At 54.2% G+C, this 19,689-nt stretch overlaps 1 long non-coding RNA gene across 1 annotated transcript in view; it reads left to right on the forward strand.

Annotated features, from left to right (window-relative positions):
- Nucleotides 1-3,718: 3,718 nt before the first annotated feature.
- LOC139279477 (uncharacterized) overlaps nucleotides 3,719-19,689 on the forward strand; it is a 152,971-nt gene continuing 137,000 nt past the window's right edge. Inside the window, exon 1 of the long non-coding RNA XR_011596481.1 lies at nucleotides 3,719-3,823. This is a non-coding gene — a long non-coding RNA (uncharacterized lncRNA). The remainder of the gene's footprint in view (nucleotides 3,824-19,689) is intronic.

Consider the following 19,689-nt stretch of genomic DNA (forward strand, 5'->3'; position numbering starts at 1 on the left):
ATGAATTCCAGGAGTTTATGTCGGGTAATGGCATCAAACACATCTGGACAGCGCCGTTCAAGCCGGCTTCCAATGGCCAGGCGTAGCGTGCGGTCCAAGTCATAAAACAGGGCATGCTCTGTATCCAAGGACCCTCCCTTCAGCACCGCCTATCGCGTCTCCTGCTGGCCTACAGGTTCCGCCCGTATTCGCTCATGGGAGTCCCGCCAGCGGAGCTACTCATGAAACACACGCTTAAAACGCGGCTGTCCCTCATTCATCCAGCCCCGGCAGACATTGTTGAGGGCAAGCGCCAGTCCCAAACCGAGTGCCATGATCGAAACGCAAGGGGGAGGTGTATAGAAATTGATGACCCGATATTTGTTCTTAACCATGCTTTGGGACCCAAGTGGCTTGAGGGCACAGTAATTGGCAAAGAGGGGAATAGGGTCATAGTGGTCAGACTCAACAATGGGCAGATATGCCGAAAACACTTGGACCAAGTAAAGAAAAGGTTCAGCATAGACACTGAGGAACCTGAGGAAGAGCATGAGATGTTACCCACACCACTGCCAATGGACGAGTAACAAGGACATTCACCAACATGCACAATCCCTGCGGCCAGCCCGGACAGGCCGGAATCACCTCAGGCGACAGAGATGCATGCCAAGGCTCAGCCACCAGAGCCCCAACTGCGGCGCTCCACGAGAGAGCGTCGACCATCTGAAAGACTTAACCTTTGACACAAAAAGACGTGAGGGAGGAGGTGATGTCATGTATGCAACCTTCATACAACTGTAACCTTCATGTAACTGTAACCTTCATGCAACCACACTGTACACTGTATATATGTCCTGGAAGTGCACACCTTGACCACAGGGGGTGAACTTGTGGGAGACACTCCTCACCTGGGCACTCAGGTATTTAAAGGGAGGTCCCACGCAGAGTCATCACTTCTTGGTCCTGGGAATAAAGAAAGGTCACGTGTCTGCAATACATGCCTTGTGTGATTCAGTAGCAAGGTGCAGGGACACCACAAGTCTAACAGTTATTGCATACACAACACTGTCACAGGTGGGACAGATAGTCGTTGAGGGAAAGGGTGGGTGGGACTGGTTTGCCGCACGCTCTTTCCGCTGCCTGCGCTTGATTTCTGCATGCTCTCGGCAATGAGACTTGAGGTGCTCAGCGCCCTCCCGGGTGCACTTCCTCCATTTTGGCCAGGGACTCCCAGGTGTCAGTGAGGATGTTGCACTTTATCAGGGAGGCTTTGAGGGTATCCTTGTAACGTTTCCTCTGCCCACCTGGGGCTTGTTTGCCAACACACACACAGCGGTTCTTGCAGAGTGGTGTGTGTGATGGATCATGAGACGCAGAATCAGAGCCTGGCTCCCTCACTGACTTCCCAGCCCACCCCGGGCAGGTCAGAGCGCATTGCACAATGCACAGACACAGACCCCACCCTCTCGAGAGACAGACAGACAGAGAGAGAGAACCAGTGAGCTGCAGGTAGCACCATTGTGCAACATGCGCCGTGCTCTATGTCTGTGGCTCCCACTCGCAACCGGTGGACACTGTCCCCAGCACCAGCAGAACCCGCACTGACTGACAGCCGCTCCAGCCAATTGCCGCACACACTACTGACTGACAGCCGCTCCAGCTAATCGCCGCACACACTACTGACTGACAGCCGCTCCAGCTAATCGCCGCACACACTACTGACTGACAGCCGCTTCAGCCAATCGTCACACACACTCACTGACTGACAGTCGCTCCAGCCAATCGCTGCACACACACACACACACACACACCGCAGCAGTATCCCAGCCCGGCCCAGCCCAACCCGCGCTGCAACACCTTTTAAAGGGGCAGTTCACGCCGGGACTGTTGCCGGACCAGGAATGTTTCCTGACTAAAGAGTCCTGAACTGGAGAGGTACAACCTGTATTACAATTATCAAGCTTCCCCTTGAATGCATCTATACGATCCACCTCAACCACTCCATATGGTAGCAAGTTCCACATTCTCACAACTCTCTGGGTAAAGAAGTTTCTCCTGAATTCCCTACTGCATTTATTGGTGACAATCTTATATTTATGGCCTCTAGTTCTGATCTTGTCTGCAAGTGGAGAAATCTTCTCCACATCTGCCCTATCAGACCCGTTTCATTATCTTAAAGACCTCTATCTGGTCACGCTTTAGTCTTCTGATCAGTCATAGGAATCTGAAGGGGCTTGACAGCGTAGATGGAGAGAGGATGTTATCCCCCGTGGGGGAATCTAGAACTAGGGGGCATAGTTTCAGAATAAGGGGTCGCCCATTTAAAATAGAAATGAGGAGGAATTTCTTCTTTCAGAGGGTTGTAAATCTGTGGAATTCTCTGCCCCAGAAAGCTGTGGAGGCTGGGTCTTTGAATATATTTAAGGTGGAGATAGACAGATTTTTGAACTATAAGGGAGTGAAGGGTTATGGGGAGCGGGCAGGGAAGTGGAGTTGAGGCCAAGATCAGATCAGCCATGATCTTATTGAATGGCGGAGCAGGCTCGAGGGGCTGTGTGGCCTACTCGTGCTGCTTATTCTTATATTCTTATGTTCTTTTTTCTAGAGAAAGGGGCCCCAGCCTGCTCATGCTTTCCTGATAAGGATAACCTCTGAGGCTTTGGCATCGAATGGGTCATCTCTGTTACATTATAAGTGAGCTCCATCCTCACATTCATTGTTTGTACGCAAAGCACCTGTTTCATTAGTGCTAGTCATAGCTCAGTGGTAGCACTCTCTCCTCTGAGTCAGTCCCACTCCAGAGATTTAAGCGCACAATCCAGACTGACAGTCCAGCGCAGCGCTGAGGGAGTGCTGCACTGTCGGAGGTGACGTCTTTCGGATGAGACGTCAAACCGTCTGCCTTCTCAGATGGACGTTAAAGATCTCACGGCACTATTTCGAAGAAGAGTTCTCCCTGGTGTCCTGGCCAATATTTATCCCTCAACCAACACCTCTAAGAAGCAGATGATCTGATCATTATCACATTGCTGTTTTTGGGGGCCTTTGTGTGCAAATTGGCTGCCGCATTTCCTACATTGCAGCAGTGACTCCACTTCAAAATGGGACTTTATTGGCTGTAAAGCTCTTTGGGACATCCTGAGGTCATGAAAGGCACAGTAAAAAATGCAAGATCTTTCCTCTTATAAATTAAGCAAAGTGCAAACGAAAGGCTTCTCTTTGTAGACAGTAAAGATGTTTGAAACGATTCTTGTACTTCTTAGTATCTCGTGTAATGAGCACATTGCCCATCTGTGTGTTCACTCTGATTTAACAATAGACTATAACCGACTTTTTGCAATGAGAATGTATTTACCAGTTGAGATCCATAACCTTTCTAACCACAACTCTTTGCAATATAATTGCTTTTTTCTTTTGACTTTGTACGATGAAAAAACAGTAACATGAATGTCCATTACCAGGCTAAAGATTTACCATCAACGGCTCCTGCAGGGCACCCGCTGTGAAATACATTAAACCTTTAGAAAATCTCACAGAATACAGCTGACAGGAGCATGTAATTACTTGCAGCTAGCTTAAGAATCAGTGGCGTTAATAGAGGGATTGAACGCGCCGCTTCAGTTGAGCTGCATTCATTGTAATGAATAAAGAATTTCAGCTCGAAGCTTATCTCTGGTGCACAGCGCTGTATATCTTTAATTTATTCCTTGCTTCATTTCAGACTTGGAGCTTATGATCGGGTTACCGGGCCTAGCCGAGCTAGGCCTATATTTGGACATGGCGGTCCGATGTGTCTATCGCTCTGATAAACAACACACTTGTTAGTGGAGCTTAAAACCAAACAGTAAGTATTTTTATGCAAATCCCCATAAGTCAGCTTATTAATTCTGCATTGTTATTGGAATTATAACAACGATAACTTGCTTTTATATAGCGCCTTTAATGTAGGGAAACATCCCAAGGCGCTTCACAAGAGCGATTATCAAATAAAATTTGACACCGAGCCACATAAGGAGAGATTAGGACAGGTGGCCAAAGAGGTAGGTTTTAAGAAATGTCTTAAAGGAGGAGAGAGAGGTGAAGAGGTTTTTGAAGCAATTCCGGAGCTTGGGGCCCAGGCAGCTGAAGGCACAGCCACCAATGTTGGAGCGATGAAAATCGGGGATTCGCAAGAGGCCAGAATTCTGAGAGCGCAGAGATCTTGGCAGGTTGTGGAGCTGGAGGAGGTTACAAAGATAGGGATGGGCGAGGCCACGAGGGATTTGAAAACAAGGATGATAATTTTAAAATATAAGAAGAGTAAACTGGTCGCATCCAGTTTGATGAGGCCGTCTCGAACAGCGAAACACCCAGCGAAGGCCCAAATCATTACTGTCGACACAGGAAAGAGCTGGAGAAATTTAATGGCAATGTGTTCATCTCGGTCAACATCTGAAAGGGGATGTCAGTCTCCCATCATCAGTCCAAACTGAGAAAGCAGAAAGCAGTCCAGTATATAACCCTGTAATTGGGATAAAGTACTGACAGGCTTTATTGATTCAAAGGTACAGAAGATGAAAAGGAAACCAGACAAAAGTGTGTGTACACGCGATAGAGAGAGTGGTGGCGGGGGCGATGGCGGGGGCGGGGGTGGGGGGGTTAATGATAACAGGGTTAACAGCAGCATCAGAAAATAAAAAGCACCAGAGAACAATCTGTGATGGAAGCTTCAACCACTCAGCTCACTGTGGAAAATTTACCAACACATGCGAAGTAGAAAAGGACAAAGAAAAGTCAAAAAGCGAGAAAGACGGGGGGAGGCAGAGAAACAAGAAGTGCCACAAGCAACGTTCCCGCAAATGTTTTATCCGTGTGCTGTCCCTTTAGCTGGCTGCGCTTTCCAGTCAAATTCTCGCTCACACAGTTTCTTCCGCGTGGAAGCCGGTGAGCGGTCTGCGCGGGGCCTCCAGACCGTGGCGTGGCCGCAAAGCCTAGCGGGAACATGGTTCACAAGTCGCTGGTGTAACAGGTTGTCAGGCTGCCCCTGCGGTGTAAACAGCGTGGGAAGTGCAGATATATTTTTGGGCTCGTCACTGAGGGGTGAAAAAGTGGAAGACTTGCTCCCCGGCACTTATGCACTTACCAACAAGAAAGAAAGACTTGCATTTATATAGCGCCTTTCACGACCACCGGACGTCTCAAAATGCTTTACAGCCACTGAAGTATTTTTGGAGTGTAGTCACTGTTGTAATGTGGGAAATGCGGCAGCAAACTTGCGCACAGCAAGCTCCCACAAACAGTAATGTGATGATGGCCAGATAATGTGTTTTTAGTGATGTGGATTGAAGGATAAATATTGGCCAGGACATCCGGGGAGAACTCCCCTGCTTTTCTTCGAAATAGTGCAATGGGATCTTTTACGTCTACCTGAGAGAGCAGACAGGGCCTTGGTTTAACTGCTCATCTGAAAGGCAGCACCTCCGACAGTGCAGCACTCCCTCAGCACTGCACTGGAGTGTCAACCTAGATTTATGTGCTCTGGAGTGAGACTTGAACCCTCAACCTTCTGACTCAGAGGCGAGGGGAGAAGCTACACTTGGTGTTGGATGAAGAGAGAAGGCAGGCCAGTTCTGGCAGCAGATGGTCAGTAACCAAAGGACACAGATTTAAGGTAATTGGCAAAAGACAGAGGAGGGAGGAGGAGAATTTTTCTCTTAATGCAGTGATTTGTTACTATCTGGAACAGATTGCCTGAAAAGGTGGTAGAATGCAGATTCAATAGTAACTTTCAAAAGGGAATTGGATAAATACTTGAAAGGGAGAAAATTGAAGGGCTACAGAGAAAGAGCAGGGGAGTGGGACTAATTCGATAGCTCTTTCAAAGAGCTGGCACAGGCACAACGGGCTGAATGGCCTCCTTCTGTGCTGTGTGATTATATAATGCTGCACAATGAAAACATAAGAACATAAGAATTAGGAGCAGGAGCATGCCATTGGGCCCCTCGAGCTTGCTCCGCCATTCAATGAGATCATGGCTGATCTTCTACCTCAACACTTTCATGCCCTATCCCCATATCCCTTGATTCCCTTAATATCCAACAAGAAAGGGTATAGTGATAATTCAGTGCTGAACCTACCTTTGGGAAGAGATGATTATTTCTGGATGTGGAAACTGTTCTTCTCCTGCTCTGAGAAAGGGGCAGGGATTTTCTGGCGGAATCCTGGTGTATGCTCTGTAGTCTTGGCTTTGCTCCCAACCCCTGACCATGCCCCTGACCCCGGAGAGGGGTGGATTGGGGAAGGGAAATGTTTAGGACAGACTTTGGGTGTCTGTGAAGCATAGCATGGCTAATGGCCTATGGGATTGGACAAAAATAAATTAAAACATTTTTTTTTTAAAGAAATCACACTTTCACCAACGCAGTCAATCAGCCTGCAAACAATTGGCTCAGGCAGGATGGCCCCTTAAAACATTATTTTATTCATTCTGGGGATGTGGGCATCATTGGTAAGGCTGCCAATTAAGGCCCATCCCTTGTTGCCCTGCGAGGGTGGTGTAGCAGTTTGGTACAACTGAGCGGCTCGCTGGGCCATTTCAGAGGGCAGTTAAGAGTCAACCACATTGGTGTGAGTCAGGAGTCACATAAAGGCCAGTCCGGGAAAGGACGGCAGATTTCCTTCCCTAAAGAACAGTCGTGAACCAGTCGGGTTTTTACGACACTTTTGACAGCTTCATGGCCACTTTTACTGAAACCAGATTTTTATTTTATTTTCTGATTTAAAAAAAAAACTGAATTCAAATGATCAAAAATGCCATTGGGGGGATTTTAAACTCTCGATCTCTGGAGTATTAGTCTAGACCTTTGGAATACAAATCCAGTAACATAACCACTTACACAACCGTGCGCGCTCCCCGTTGGAAAAATTATTGAAAAAATACTTTCATAAAAATAAATTAAGAAATATGTAGACTTAAAATATCCTTCAGTAGTTGTACATGAGCAAATTAATATAGTGTTGGGATTAGCAGTAAAAATTTCACTGAAGCGCCAATTCCACTCGCATCTTAATAATAATAACTTTTATTTATATAGCAGCATTAATGTAGTAAAATGTCACAAGGAGCTTGACAACAGTGTTGCAAGACAAAACAGATAAATTTGACACTGAGCCACAGAAGAAGAAATTAAGGCAGATGACCAAAAGCTTGTTTAAAGAGGTAGATTTTAAGGAGTGTCTTAAAGGAGGAAAGAGAGGTAGAGAGGCGGAGAGGTTTAGGGAGGGAGTTCCAGAGCTTGGGGCCTAGGCAGCTGAAGGCACAGCCACCGATAGCTGAGCGATTACAATCCGGGATGCTCAAGTACGAGTGGCGCTTTACTGCTAGTGTGATTTCTGAAATGAATTCTAAGAGTGAGCAGATGGTAGATTGAGACTTCGTGGCAGAAGATTTGTCGGCACCCTGGCATTTGCTTGTTTAATTAGCCAGGGTGCACTTAGTTGCACAGCAGCCGTCCTTGTCTGGGGCTTGGCGGAGGCTGATACTAAAACATAATGTTTGGACAACTGGAGATGGGACTGAAATATTGTCTCTGTTACTGAACCTGCTGTGTGGTCCACTGCACCTAAGTGACAGCAGGGGTCACGCACTCAGCACTCTGACTTTTCGAGATGGGGCGCCTTTGCTCCTGTCTTCAGTAATACTTTATTTTTGGCCATCGCTACAATAGGCACATGCGAGTTGCACCCACAAAGAGGCATCATTCATCACACACACATGGCAAGTGAGATCAGCCTGGAAATCAAGCACCTTTGTCCTTGTGTTGTCTGTCAGCAAAGGATGTTCACAAGAAAGAAAGGCTATTTATGGATCCAGTTATTTGCACTGTGTTTCTGGCTCATTGGCACTCCATTATCACATGACCTGATTGCTGATTGGTCCCCTTGGAGGATAAGCCACACCCAAAGGTTTCTCTGGAGTATGTAATTGGAACCACCCAGCCCAAGTTCTGAGTGACTTTGCAAAGTGTAATTCGTCCCATTCTGACTTCAGAACTCACCTGCAAGCAGTCACAGAGAGGATAGAGCTCCCAGCAAAAGCCTCCCAAATCCCTGACCCCAGCCCAAGTGCATGCCGCCCCCAGCCGAAATTCCTGACACCCCGAGCTCAAGTGCATGCATCCCTTGCCCTCCCCCCCCCCACCAGTCATAGATGGGGCGTTGTATGTCGGTCACGGATTGCTAACAGGTTTATTGGGTATGAAGTGAATAGTGGCAGTGTCGTGACTTCCAGATTTCATCCACTATGGGTGTAAAGGGGGTTGGAAGAATGATACGGCTTCCACGAGTTCCCTCTCTCACCTCCGATCCCTCGTTCTGCTTCTGCATCTCTCTCTCTCTTCCCCCCACACGTGTCTCTCTCTCTTCCCCCGCCGCCGCCTCTCTCTTTCTCCCCCCCCGCCCGCTGCCTCTCTCTCTCTCCCTCCCCGCCGCCTCTCTCTCTCTCTCTCCCACCCGCCACCTCTCTCTCTCCCCCACCTGCCACCTCTCTCTGTCTCTCTCTCTCTCCCCCGCCCACCGCCTCTCTCTCTCTCTCTCTCTCTCTCTCTCTCCCCCACCTACCGCCTCTCTCTCTCTCTCTCCCCCCCGCCTACCGTCTCTCTCTCTCTCCTGCCCGCCGCCGCCTCTCTCTCTCTCTCTCTCTCCCCCGCCCACCTCCTCTCTCTCTCCCCCGCCCACCGCCTCTCTCTCTCTCCCCCGCCTGCCGCCTCTCTCTCTCTCCCCCGCCCGCCGCCTCTCTCTCTCTCCCCCGCCCGCCGCCTCTCTCTCTCTCTCTCTCTCTCTCTCCCCCCCCGCCTGCCGCCTCTCTCTCTCTCTCTCTCTCTCTCTCTCTCCCCCGCCCGCCGCCTCTCTCTCTCTCCCCTCCCCACATCCTCTCTCTCTCTCTCCCCCGCCCGCCGCCTCTCTCTCTCTCTGCCCCGCCCGCCGCCTCTCACTCCTCCTCCCACCGCCTCTCTCTTTCTCTCCCCGCCTCGAGCTCTCTCTCCCCTGCCCACCGCCTCTCTCTCTCCCCTGCCCAATGCCTCTCTCTCTCCACCGCCTCTCTCTCTCCCCTGCCCATCACCTCTCTCTCTCTCTCCCCTGCCCACCGCCTCTCTCTCTCCCCTGCCCACCGCCTCTCTCTCTCCCCTGCCCATCACCTCTCTCTCTCTCTCCCCTGCCCACCGCCCCTCTCTCTCCCCTGCCCACCGCCTCTCTCTCTCCCCTGCCCACCGCCTCTCTCTCTCCCCTGCCCACCGCCTCTCTCTCTCCCCCGCCCACCGCCTCTCTCTCTCCCCCGCCCACCGCCTCTCTCTCTCTCCCCTGCCCGCCGCCTCTCTCTCTCTCCCCCGCCCGCCGCCTCTCTCTCTCTCTCTCTCTCTCTCCCCCGCCCGCCGCCTCTCTCTCTCTCTCTCTCTCTCCCCCGCCCACTGCCTCTCTCTCTCTCTCTCTCTCTCTCTCCCCCCGCCTGCCGCCTCTCTCTCTCTCCTGCCCGCCGCCGCCACTCTCTCTCTCTCCCCCGCCCACCGCCTCTCTCTCTCCCCCGCCCACCGCCTCTCTCTCTCTCCCCCGCCCGCTGCCTCTCTCTCTCTTCCCCGCCCGTCGCCTCTCTCTCTCTCCCCCGCCCGCCGCCTCTCTCTCTCTCTCTCTCTGCCCCGCCCGCCGCCTCTCCTTCCTCCTCCCACCGCCTCTCTCTCTCTCCCCTGCCCACTGCCTCTCTCTCTCCCCCGCCCACTGCCTCTCTCTCTCCCCCGTGCGCCGCCTCTCCCTCTCTCTCCCCCGCCCGCCGCCTCTCCCTCCTCCTCCCACCGCCTCTCTCTCTCTCCCCTGCCCACCGCCTCTCTCTCTCTCTCTCTCCCCTGCCCACCGCCTCTCTCTCTCTCTCTCCCCCGCCCGCCGCCTCTCTCTCTCTCTGCCCCGCCCGCCGCCCCTCCCTCCTCCTCCCACTGCCTCTCTCTCTCTCTCCCCGCCTTGAGCTCTCTCTCCCCTGCCCACCGCCTCTCTCTCTCCTCTGCCCAATGCCTCTCTCTCTCCACCGCCTCTCTCTCTCCCCTGCCCACCGCCTCTCTCTCTCTCTCCCCTGCCCACCGCCTCTCTCTCTCCTCTGCCCAATGCCTCTCTCTCTCCACCGCCTCTCTCTCTCCCCTGCCCGCCGCCTCTCTCTCTCTCCCCCGCCCGCCCGCCCGCCGCCTCTCTCTCTCTCTCCCCCGCCCGCCCGCCGCCTCTCTCTCTCTCCCCCGCCCGCCCGCCGCCTCTCTCTCTCTCTCTCTCTCTCTCCCCCGCCCGCCCGCCGCCTCTCTCTCTCTCTCTCTCTCTCCCCCGCCCGCCCGCCGCCTCTCTCTCTCTCTCTCTCTCTCTCCCCCGCCCACCGCCTCTCTCTCTCTCTCTCTCTCTCCCCCGCCCGCCCGCCGCCTCTCTCTCTCTCTCTCTCTCTCTCCCCCGCCCACCGCCTCTCTCTCTCTCTCTCTCTCCCCCCCGCCTGCCGCCTCTCTCTCTCTCCTGCCCGCCGCCGCCTCTCTCTCTCTCTCTCCCCCGCCCACCGCCTCTCTCTCTCTCCCCCGCCCACCGCCTCTCTCTCTCTCCCCCGCCCGTCGCCTCTCTCTTTCTCCCCCGCCCGCCGCCTCTCGCTCTCTCTCTCCCCCGCCCGTCGCCTCTCTCTCTCTCTCTCCCCCGCCCGTCGCCTCTCTCTTTCTCCCCCGCCCGCCGCCTCTCGCTCTCTCTCTCCTGCCCGCCGCCGCCTCTCTCTCTCTCTCTCCCCCGCCCACCGCCTCTCTCTCTCTCCCCCGCCCACCGCCTCTCTCTCTCTCCCCCGCCCGTCGCCTCTCTCTTTCTCCCCCGCCCGCCGCCTCTCGCTCTCTCTCTCCTGCCCGCCGCCGCCTCTCTCTCTCTCTCTCCCCCGCCCACCGCCTCTCTCTCTCTCCCCCGCCCACCGCCTCTCTCTCTCTCCCCCACCCGTCGCCTCTCTCTTTCTCCCCCGCCCACCGCCTCTCTCTCTCTCCCCCGCCCACCGCCTCTCTCTCTCTCCCCCGCCCGTCGCCTCTCTCTTTCTCCCCCGCCCGCCGCCTCTCTCTCTCTCTCTGCCCCGCCCGCCGCCTCTCCCTCCTCCTCCCATCGCCTCTCTCTCTCTCTCCCCGCCTCGAGCTCTCTCTCCCCTGCCCACCGCCTCTCTCTCTCCTCTGCCCACCGCCTCTCTCTCTCCACCGCCTCTCTCTCTCCCCTGCCCACCGCCTCTCTCTCTCTCTCCCCTGCCCACCGCCTCTCTCTCTCCCCTGCCCACTGCCTCTCTCTCTCTCTCTCTCCCCTGCCCACCGCCTCTCTCTCTCTCCCGCCTCTCTCTCTATCCTCTGTCCACCGCCTCTCTCTCTCTCTCCCCCGCCCGCCGCCTCTCCCTCGTCCCCGCCCACCGCTTCTCCCTCTCTCTCCCCCGCCCGCCGCCTCTCCCTCTCTCTCCCCCGCCCACCGCCTCTCCCTCTCTCTCCCCTGCCCACCGCCTCTCTCTCTCTCCCCTGCCCACCGCCTCTCTCTCTCCCCTGCCCACCGCCTCACTCTCTCTCTCCCTCGCCTGCCGCCTCTCCCTCTCTCTGCCCCGCCCACTGCCTCTCCCTCCTCCTCCCACCGCCTCTCTCTCTCTCCCCTGCCCACCGCCTCTCTCTCTCCCCTGCCCACCGCCTCACTCTCTCTCTCCCTCGCCTGCCGCCTCTCCCTCTCTCTGCCCCGCCCACTGCCTCTCCCTCCTCCTCCCACCGCCTCTCTCTCTCCCCCGCCCACTGCCTCTCTCTCTCCCCCGCCCACTGCCTCTCTCTCTCCCCCGCCCGCCGCCTCTCCCTCTCTCTCCCCCGCCCGCCGCCTCTCCCTCCTCCTCCCACCGCCTCTCTCTCTCTCTCTCTCTCTCCCCTGCCCACCGCCTCTCTCTCTCTCTCTCTCTCTCCCGCCCGCCGCCTCTCTCTCTCTCTGCCCCGCCAGCTGCATCTCCCTCCTCCTCCCACCGCCTCTCTCTCCCCCCTGCCCACCGCCTCTCTCTCTCTCTCTCTCCCCTGCCCACCGCCTCTCTCTCTCCCTCCTCCTCCCACCGCCTCTCTCTGTCTCTCTCTCTCTCCCCTGCCCACCGCCTCTCTCTCTCTCTCTCCCCTGCCCACCACCTCTCTCTCTCTCTCTCTCCCTCCCCCGTCCGCTGCCTCTCCCTCTTGCTCCCCCGCCCGCCGCCTCTCCCTCACTCTGCCCCGCCCGCTGCTTCTCCCTCCTCCTCACACCGCCTCTCTTTCTCTCTCTCTCTCTCTCCCCCGCCCGTCGCCTCTCTCTCTATCCCGTCCGCTGCCTCTCCCTCCTCCTCCCACCGCCTCTCTCTCTCTCTCCCACTACCTCCGATGTTTTCTCTCCCACAGAAGGCTGCAACAATGCAAAGGCTGGAAGCAATGTTTCAGCAGCGGACTCCATGTGGACTTGCCGGGGCCCCACTTCCGGTTCTGGTTCCGGGTCCGAGGAGTCTGCGCATGCGCAGGAGGCATCAGGGGCAGAGTCCAGAGGACACAGGCACAGAAAAAACACAATGGCTATAGTCACTCATTTATATAGCGTCTTTCTCAATCTCAGGACGACCCAAAGCGATTTACAGCCAATGAAGTACTTTTGCACTCACTGTTGTAATGTAGGAAACTCAGCAGCCAATTTGCGCACACAACAGCAATGTGATAATGGCCAGATAATCTGTTTTAGTGACGTTGTTTAAGCGATAAATATTGGCCAGGACACAAGGGAGAACTCTCCTACTCCTTTTCGAAATAGTGCCATGGGATCGTTTACGTCCACCCGAGAGGGCAGATGTGGATTCGGTTTAATATCTCATCTGAAGACTGCTATGGGACCAGAACAGGTAGATGGGGTCTCGGTTTAATGTCTTATCCGGAAAGCGGCACCTCTGACAATGCAGCACTCCCTCAGTACTGCACTAAAGCTCTGTCGACACCACAAGGACTGCAAAGGTTCAAGAAAGAGACTCACCACCACCTTCTCAAGGGCAATTAGGGATGGCCAGTGACGCCCACATCCCAAGAACGAATAAAAAAATGTTTTCCACTGCACCACTGTAACTGTTTTTCTTCCCACGCCAGCAATCCTGTGGCCTTTCCAAGTGAAATTACCTATTAATGCCTGTTAATAGGGGGCTAGAAATGAGTATCGTGAGATTGTGAACATAAGTTTTTGTTTTGTGAGACAAGACAGATTGGCATTGGGATTGTGCGAGAAATGAGCGTGATGGAAACCTGCTGCAAGGATAAACATTTCACACGCTTGGCTGTGAAACGTGGTGTTAGAAGAAAGAGCATTTCAGTTAGTCACTGTGAGAAACAACAGCGACATGACTTGTTAAAGGGATCGAGAATGTTATGGGGAATGTGCTACATCAAGTGAGAGTGTTGTGGCAAATCGCTGTGGGAGGTGAGGGTACAGCTCATACAATTGGCCACATTACTTCCTGTGGTAGCGAGTTCCACATTCTCGCCACTCTCTGGGTAAAGAGGTTTCTCCTGAATTCCTTACTGGATTTTTTGGTGACAATCTTACATTTATATCCTCTAGTTTTGGACTCCCCACAAGTGGAAACATCTTCTCTACATCTACCCTATTGAATCCCTTCACAATTTTAAAGACCTTAATTAGATTACCCCTCAGCCTTCTCTTTTTGAGAGAAAAGAGCCCCAGCCTGTCCTATAACTCTTCCGATGTCCTATACAAAAGGAATTTATCCTCTAGTTGTACGCCAAGTGATCCCCTTGCAGTCTAATAACTAGCTGGCTACATTTCTTATCTCTTCTCATATACTCTTAAGTGAGTTAATGTTTACTATACTCCAGTTTGGGCCTTGTACGCTTACAACTACTGCAGAATCAGTCTTTAATATATGTGTGTGATATATTCCTCACAACCTCACACCACACACAGACTCCAAAGCTGGCTGTTAACTCAGGAACTTGTCAGGTGACCTTTCACCTGATGCTTTATTGTGAAAACAGCAATGGCTGCATTACTACGGTAGTCCACTAAGTGGAGCTCTCTTTCTCTCTCTCTCTCTCTCTCTCTATATATATATATATATATCTAGTGTGTATATATTTTATATTTGGAAAACCTTATTATGGCTATTCTACCCGGTTCACGTATAATTACAACTCTACTTATGGGAATGGTGGTGTAGTGGTCATGTGACTGGACTAGCAATCCAGAGGCCTGGACTAATGATCCATAAGACAGGAGTTCAAATCCCACGACGGCAGCTGGGCCATTTTAATTCAGTTAATTAAATAAATCCGGAATAAAAAGCTAGTGTCACTAGTGGATTGTTGTAAAAACCCATATGGTTCACTAATGTTCTTTAGGGCAGGAAATCTGGCCTATCTGTGACTCCAGACACCACAGCAATGTGGTTGACTCTTAACTGTCCTCTGAAATGGCCTGGCAAGCCACTCAGTTGTACCAAACCACTACAGAAAGAACAGCGATTTTTTTCAAGGGCAATTAGGGATGGCCAATAAATGCTGGCCTTGCCGGCAACACCCTCATCCCATGAATGAATAAATAAAAAAATACTTACAGACCTCGCAGGTGCTCTGAAATAAAAGCAAAATACTGTGGATGTTGGAAATCGGAAATAAAAACAGAAAATGCTGGAAATACTCAGCTGGTCAGGCAGCATCTCTGGGGAGAGAAATAGGGCCCAAGTTTCCACAAGCGCCTAGAACGGCGCAGTCCCGACCTGGACGCCCGTTTTTCGCACCACAAAGTGCGCCTAAAAAAAACCTCGGTATTCTCCACCTACTTGCAGGTCCTCTGGCCCTAGGCGCAGCCAGCACGAGCTGTGGGGGGCCGGAGCCAGGTCCCTGCGCTGAAAACAGTGCCGGGACCTCTGCACATGCGCGCTACAGTGGGCACGCAAGTGCAGTAGCTCCAGGCGCCGAACTGTGTGGGAGGGGCCCGAAGCACGCAGCCCCTAGCCCTGGCCGAATGGCCTCACTGGGGCTGCGTGAATAAGGCTCCTCCCACGGCCAGCTCCTGCTCCCCCCCACCCCGACCAGATCCGACACCCGCTCCCCCCCGCCCTGCCTCCGGACCAGACCCGACACCCGCTCCCCGCCCCCCCCCGCCTCTGGACCAGACCCGACACCCGCTCCCCGCCCCCCCCCTGCCTCCGGACCAGACCCGACACCCGCTTCCCCCCCTCCCCCGCGCTCCTGTTCCCGCTCCCCGCCCCCCCGACTGGACCCGACCTGACCCGCGCTCCTGTTCCCACTCCCCGCCCCCCCGACTGGACCCGACCCGACCCGCGCTCCTGTTCCCGCTCCCCCGACTGGCCCCGACCCGACCCGCGCTCCCCTCCCAGACTGGATCCGACCTGACCCGAGCTCCTGTTCCCGCTCCCTCGACTGGACCCGACCCGACCCGACCCGCGCTCCCCTCCCAGACTGGATCCGACCTGACCCGAGCTCCTGTTCCCGCTCCCCCGACTGGACCCGACCCGACCCGCGCTCCCCTCCCAGACTGGATCCGACCTGACCCGAGCTCCTGTTCCCGCTCCCCCGACTGGACCCGACCCGACCCGACCCGCGCTCCCCTCCCAGACTGGATCCGACCTGACCCGAGCTCCTGTTCCCGCTCCCCCGACTGGACCCGACCCGACCCGACCCGCGCTCCCCTCCCAGACTGGATCCGACCTGACCCCCCCCCCCTCTCTCCCCCCCCTCTCTCTCCCTCTCTCCCCCCCCGACCCGAACCGACTCCCGCTCCCGGACTAGATCCGACCTGACCTCCCTCCCTCTCCCTCTCTCCGCCCTCGACCCGAACTGAACCGAACCTCCCCGACCCGACCCAATGCCACCTACCTGTAAATCTGGTGCTGGGGACTGGCCGGCAGCCTTCGGTCCCGAAAGGCCTGCCTGAAGCACTTTCACACAGGTAGGAAGATGGTTTATTTAATCTTTTCTTTGCTTATAAATGTTTATTCAAGTTGGATTTATTTGTATAATATTTGTAGAAGTATAAATAAGGATTTATTGTAGAATTTAATGACTTCCCTTCCCTCCCCACCTTGTTCTGGACGCCTAATTTGTAACCTGCGCCTGATTTTTTAATGTGTAAAACAGGTTTTTTCAGTTCTACAAAAATCTTCACTTGCTCCATTCTACTTTAGTTTGGAGTACGTTTTCACTGTGAAAACTTTCAAATCAGGCGTCAGTGGCCGGACACGCCCCCTTTTGAAGAAAAAGTGCTGTTCCAAAGTAGAACTGTTCTACCTGACTAGAACTGCAGAAAAAAAAATGTGGAGAATTGCGATTTCTAAGATAGTCCGTTCTCCACCAGTTGCTCCTAAAAATCAGTCGCAAATCATGTGGAAACTTGGGCCCATAGAGTTACCGTTTCAGGTTGTTAGAACTGGCAAAGGTTAGAGATGGAACAGATTTTAATCAAGTACAGAGGCAGGGAGAGGGGGAGGAAGGAACAAAGGGGAGGGTCTGTGATCGGGCAGAAGGCAGGAGAGGCACTGATAGGGGAGACTAGAACTAGGGGGCATAATCTTAGAATAAGGGGCCGCCCATTTAAAACTCAGATTAAAACTAAATCTGTGGAATTCGCTGTCTCAGAGAGCTGTGAAAGCTGGGTCATTGAATATATTTAAGACAGAGATAGAACCGATAAGGGAATAAGGGGAGCGGGCAGGGAAGTGGACCTGAGTCCATGATTGGATCAGCCATGATTGTATTAAATGGCTGAGCAGGCTCGAGGGGCCGTATGGCCTTCTCCTGCTCCTATTTCTTATGTTCTGATAAGAGATTAAATGACAAAAGGGATGATGATGCAAGGCTAAAGGAGATGGTAATGGGACAGGTATAGAAACAAAAGGTGGGTCTAGAGGAGTTGTAAATGGCAACAGAACCATTACCCGCACCTGCTGCCTGAAAAAATGGGAGCAGTGGTTATGATCTGAAATTGTTGAGTCTGGAAGGCTGTAAAGCGCCCAATTAAAAGATGAGGTGCTGTTCCTCGAGCTTCCATTGAGCTTCATTGGAACAGTGTCGCAGGCCGAGGACGGAGAGGTCAGAGTGGGAGTGGAATGGAGAATTAGAGTGACAGGTGACCGGAAGCTCGGGGTCACGCTTACGGATTGAACGGAGGTGTTCCGCAAAGCGATCACCCAATCTGCATTGGATCTCTCCAGTGTAGAGAAGAACGCATTGTGAGCAGCGACTACTAAATTGCAAGAAGTACAAGTAAATCGCTGCTTCGCCTGGAAGGAGTTCATCACCACCTTCTCAAGGGCTATTAAGGATGGACAATAAATGCTGGCCTTGTCAGTGATGCCCACATCCCGTGAATGATTTAAAAAGCTGTGTTGGGCAAAACACCACATGTGCTGGCTTTAATTAAACTGTGGATTGCTAATTAGCATTGCCGCAAAATCAACATGACTCTGCAGGTTTAACTGCGATGAAAACTGCAGATAGAAGTAATCAGAAATATAAGCAGGTCAGACTCTGTGAAATTGGATTGCAATTAATTACGTGATGGAAACGCATTTTAGATTAGGACACACCGTGAGAAATCAAAGTGAACTTCTCTTGATAAATGATCTCATCTGCTAGAAATTACACCACATCAAAAAGCCTTCACGATATCTCTAATGGGCAGTAGATTTCCCGTAATGCTGTCTTCGAGAGCCACGGCAAAAGATGTTGCATGAGAATTTTCTTTTCAAGAAGGTACTGCATGTAATTGCACAAGCTCTCGACACCTCACGGGGTCATTCAAATGTTCAGTTAAATTTCAGCAGTGCACACTGTAAACACGCAAAGGGATCTAAACTAGATTGTTAAATGAGAATGTAAGACAGCAATCAGAAAAGGCCATTCAACCCTTATCGAGCCGGCTGTGTTGTTGCCAGTCCTTGCACACTACTCTCCCAGGCTAGTTCCGCCGCTCTTCTATTTCTCATCAGTATTTGATCTGAACCGTGATCTCAGGATTGCCAACTCTGGTTGGAAGTATTCCGGGAGGCTTGATCACGTGACTTCTACGGATCTTATGGTATTTATCTGATCAAGGTTGGGCTCCCCGTTCTTCAATATGTTTGATCGTGGTTTGGCGCCAGCAGCTGTTTAGAGAACCAGGAGGCCTCCCGTGAGTGGGCAGAGGGGAACGTGATGGAGGGGGAAGAGGGGAATCCCGAGGGGGAAGAGGGGAAATCCGAGGGTGAAGAGGGGAAATTGAGGAGGGGACAAGGAGAATCTGAAGGGAAAGAGGGAAATCTAAGGGGGAAGAGGAGAAATCGAGGAGGGGACGAGGGGAAATGAGGGAGGGGAAGAGGGGAATGTGAGGGGGGATGAGGGGAAACCGAGAGGGGGGTAGAGGGGAAACCGAGGGGGTGGGGTGAATGATTCAGGGGAGGGAAACCAGAGGTGGGAGGACTTTTGATTCCACCAGTAACTAATTGGGGTCAAGTTTCAGGCTGCGCGTAGAACGGCACAGCCCCGCGAGCCATGCCTGATTTCTGCACTCAAAACCGTGCCGGAAACTTACCTCGGTATTCTCCACTCCCTCAGGTCGATCCAGGCCCTCAGCGCGGCGCAGCACGAGCTGTGGGGGACGGAGCCAGGTCCCTGCGCTGAAATCAGTGCCGGGACCTCTGTGCAGTAGCTCCTGGCGCCCGAAACTGTGTGGGAGGGGCCCGAAGCACGCCACCCCTAGCTCTGGCCTAATGGGCTCACTGGGGCGGCGAAGATCAGACTGCACCTCCCTCGTCCAGCTTCTGCTCTGGCTCCAGCTTCCTCCCCTGTTCAGCTGACGCTCCCTCTGGCTCTCTCAACCACTACCATTCTCCCGCTCCACTGTCCGCTCCCCACCCCCCCAACTCCCGCTCCGTTCCCCCCCCCAGCTCCCGCTCCGTTCCCCCCCCCTCAGCTCCCGCTCCGTCCCCCCCCCCAAGCTCCCGCTCCGTTCCCCCCCCCAGCTCCCGCTCCGTTCCCCCCTCCCCAGCTCCCGCTCCGTTCCCCCCCCCCAGCTCCCGCTCCGTTCCCCCCCCCAGCTCCCGCTCCGTTCCCACCCCCTCAGCTCCCGCTCCGTTTCCCCCCCCCCAGCTCCCGCTCCGTTTCCTCCCCCCCCCAGCTCCCGCTCCGTTTCCCCCCCCCCCAGCTCCCGCTCCGTTTCCCCCAACAGCTCCCGGTCCCACTCCGCTCCGCTCCCACTCCGCTCCACTCCCCACCCCCCCCCAGCACCCGCTCCCGCTCCTGCTCCTGCTCCTGCTCCGCTCCCCACCACCCCCCCAGCTCCCGCTCCGCTCTGCTCCGGCTCCCCCGGCCACCTACCTTTAACTCCGGCCCGCTCCCACCTCCTTCGGTGGGGTCGCCTGCCCGGCATCTAGCTGGGGGTGGACCCCTCCCGAAGAATTGGGCCTCGCTTCTTCATGTCGGCCGGGCCCATTCAGCCTCCTCCCTCTTCCCCCCTCCTCCCTCTCCTCTCCCTCCCTCCCTCTCCTCTCCCCCCTCCCTCCTCCTCTCCCGCTCCTTCCCTCTCCTCTCCCCTCCCTCCATCTCCTCTCCCCCTCCCTCCATCTCCTCTCCCCCTCCCTCCATCTCCTCTCCCCCTCCCTCCCTTCCTCTCCCCCTCCCTCCCTCCCTCTCCTCTCCCCCTCCCTCTCCTCTCCCCCTC

Source organism: Pristiophorus japonicus, chromosome 14 (assembly GCF_044704955.1).
Source record: "Pristiophorus japonicus isolate sPriJap1 chromosome 14, sPriJap1.hap1, whole genome shotgun sequence".
Lineage (NCBI taxonomy): Eukaryota > Metazoa > Chordata > Chondrichthyes > Pristiophoridae > Pristiophorus > Pristiophorus japonicus.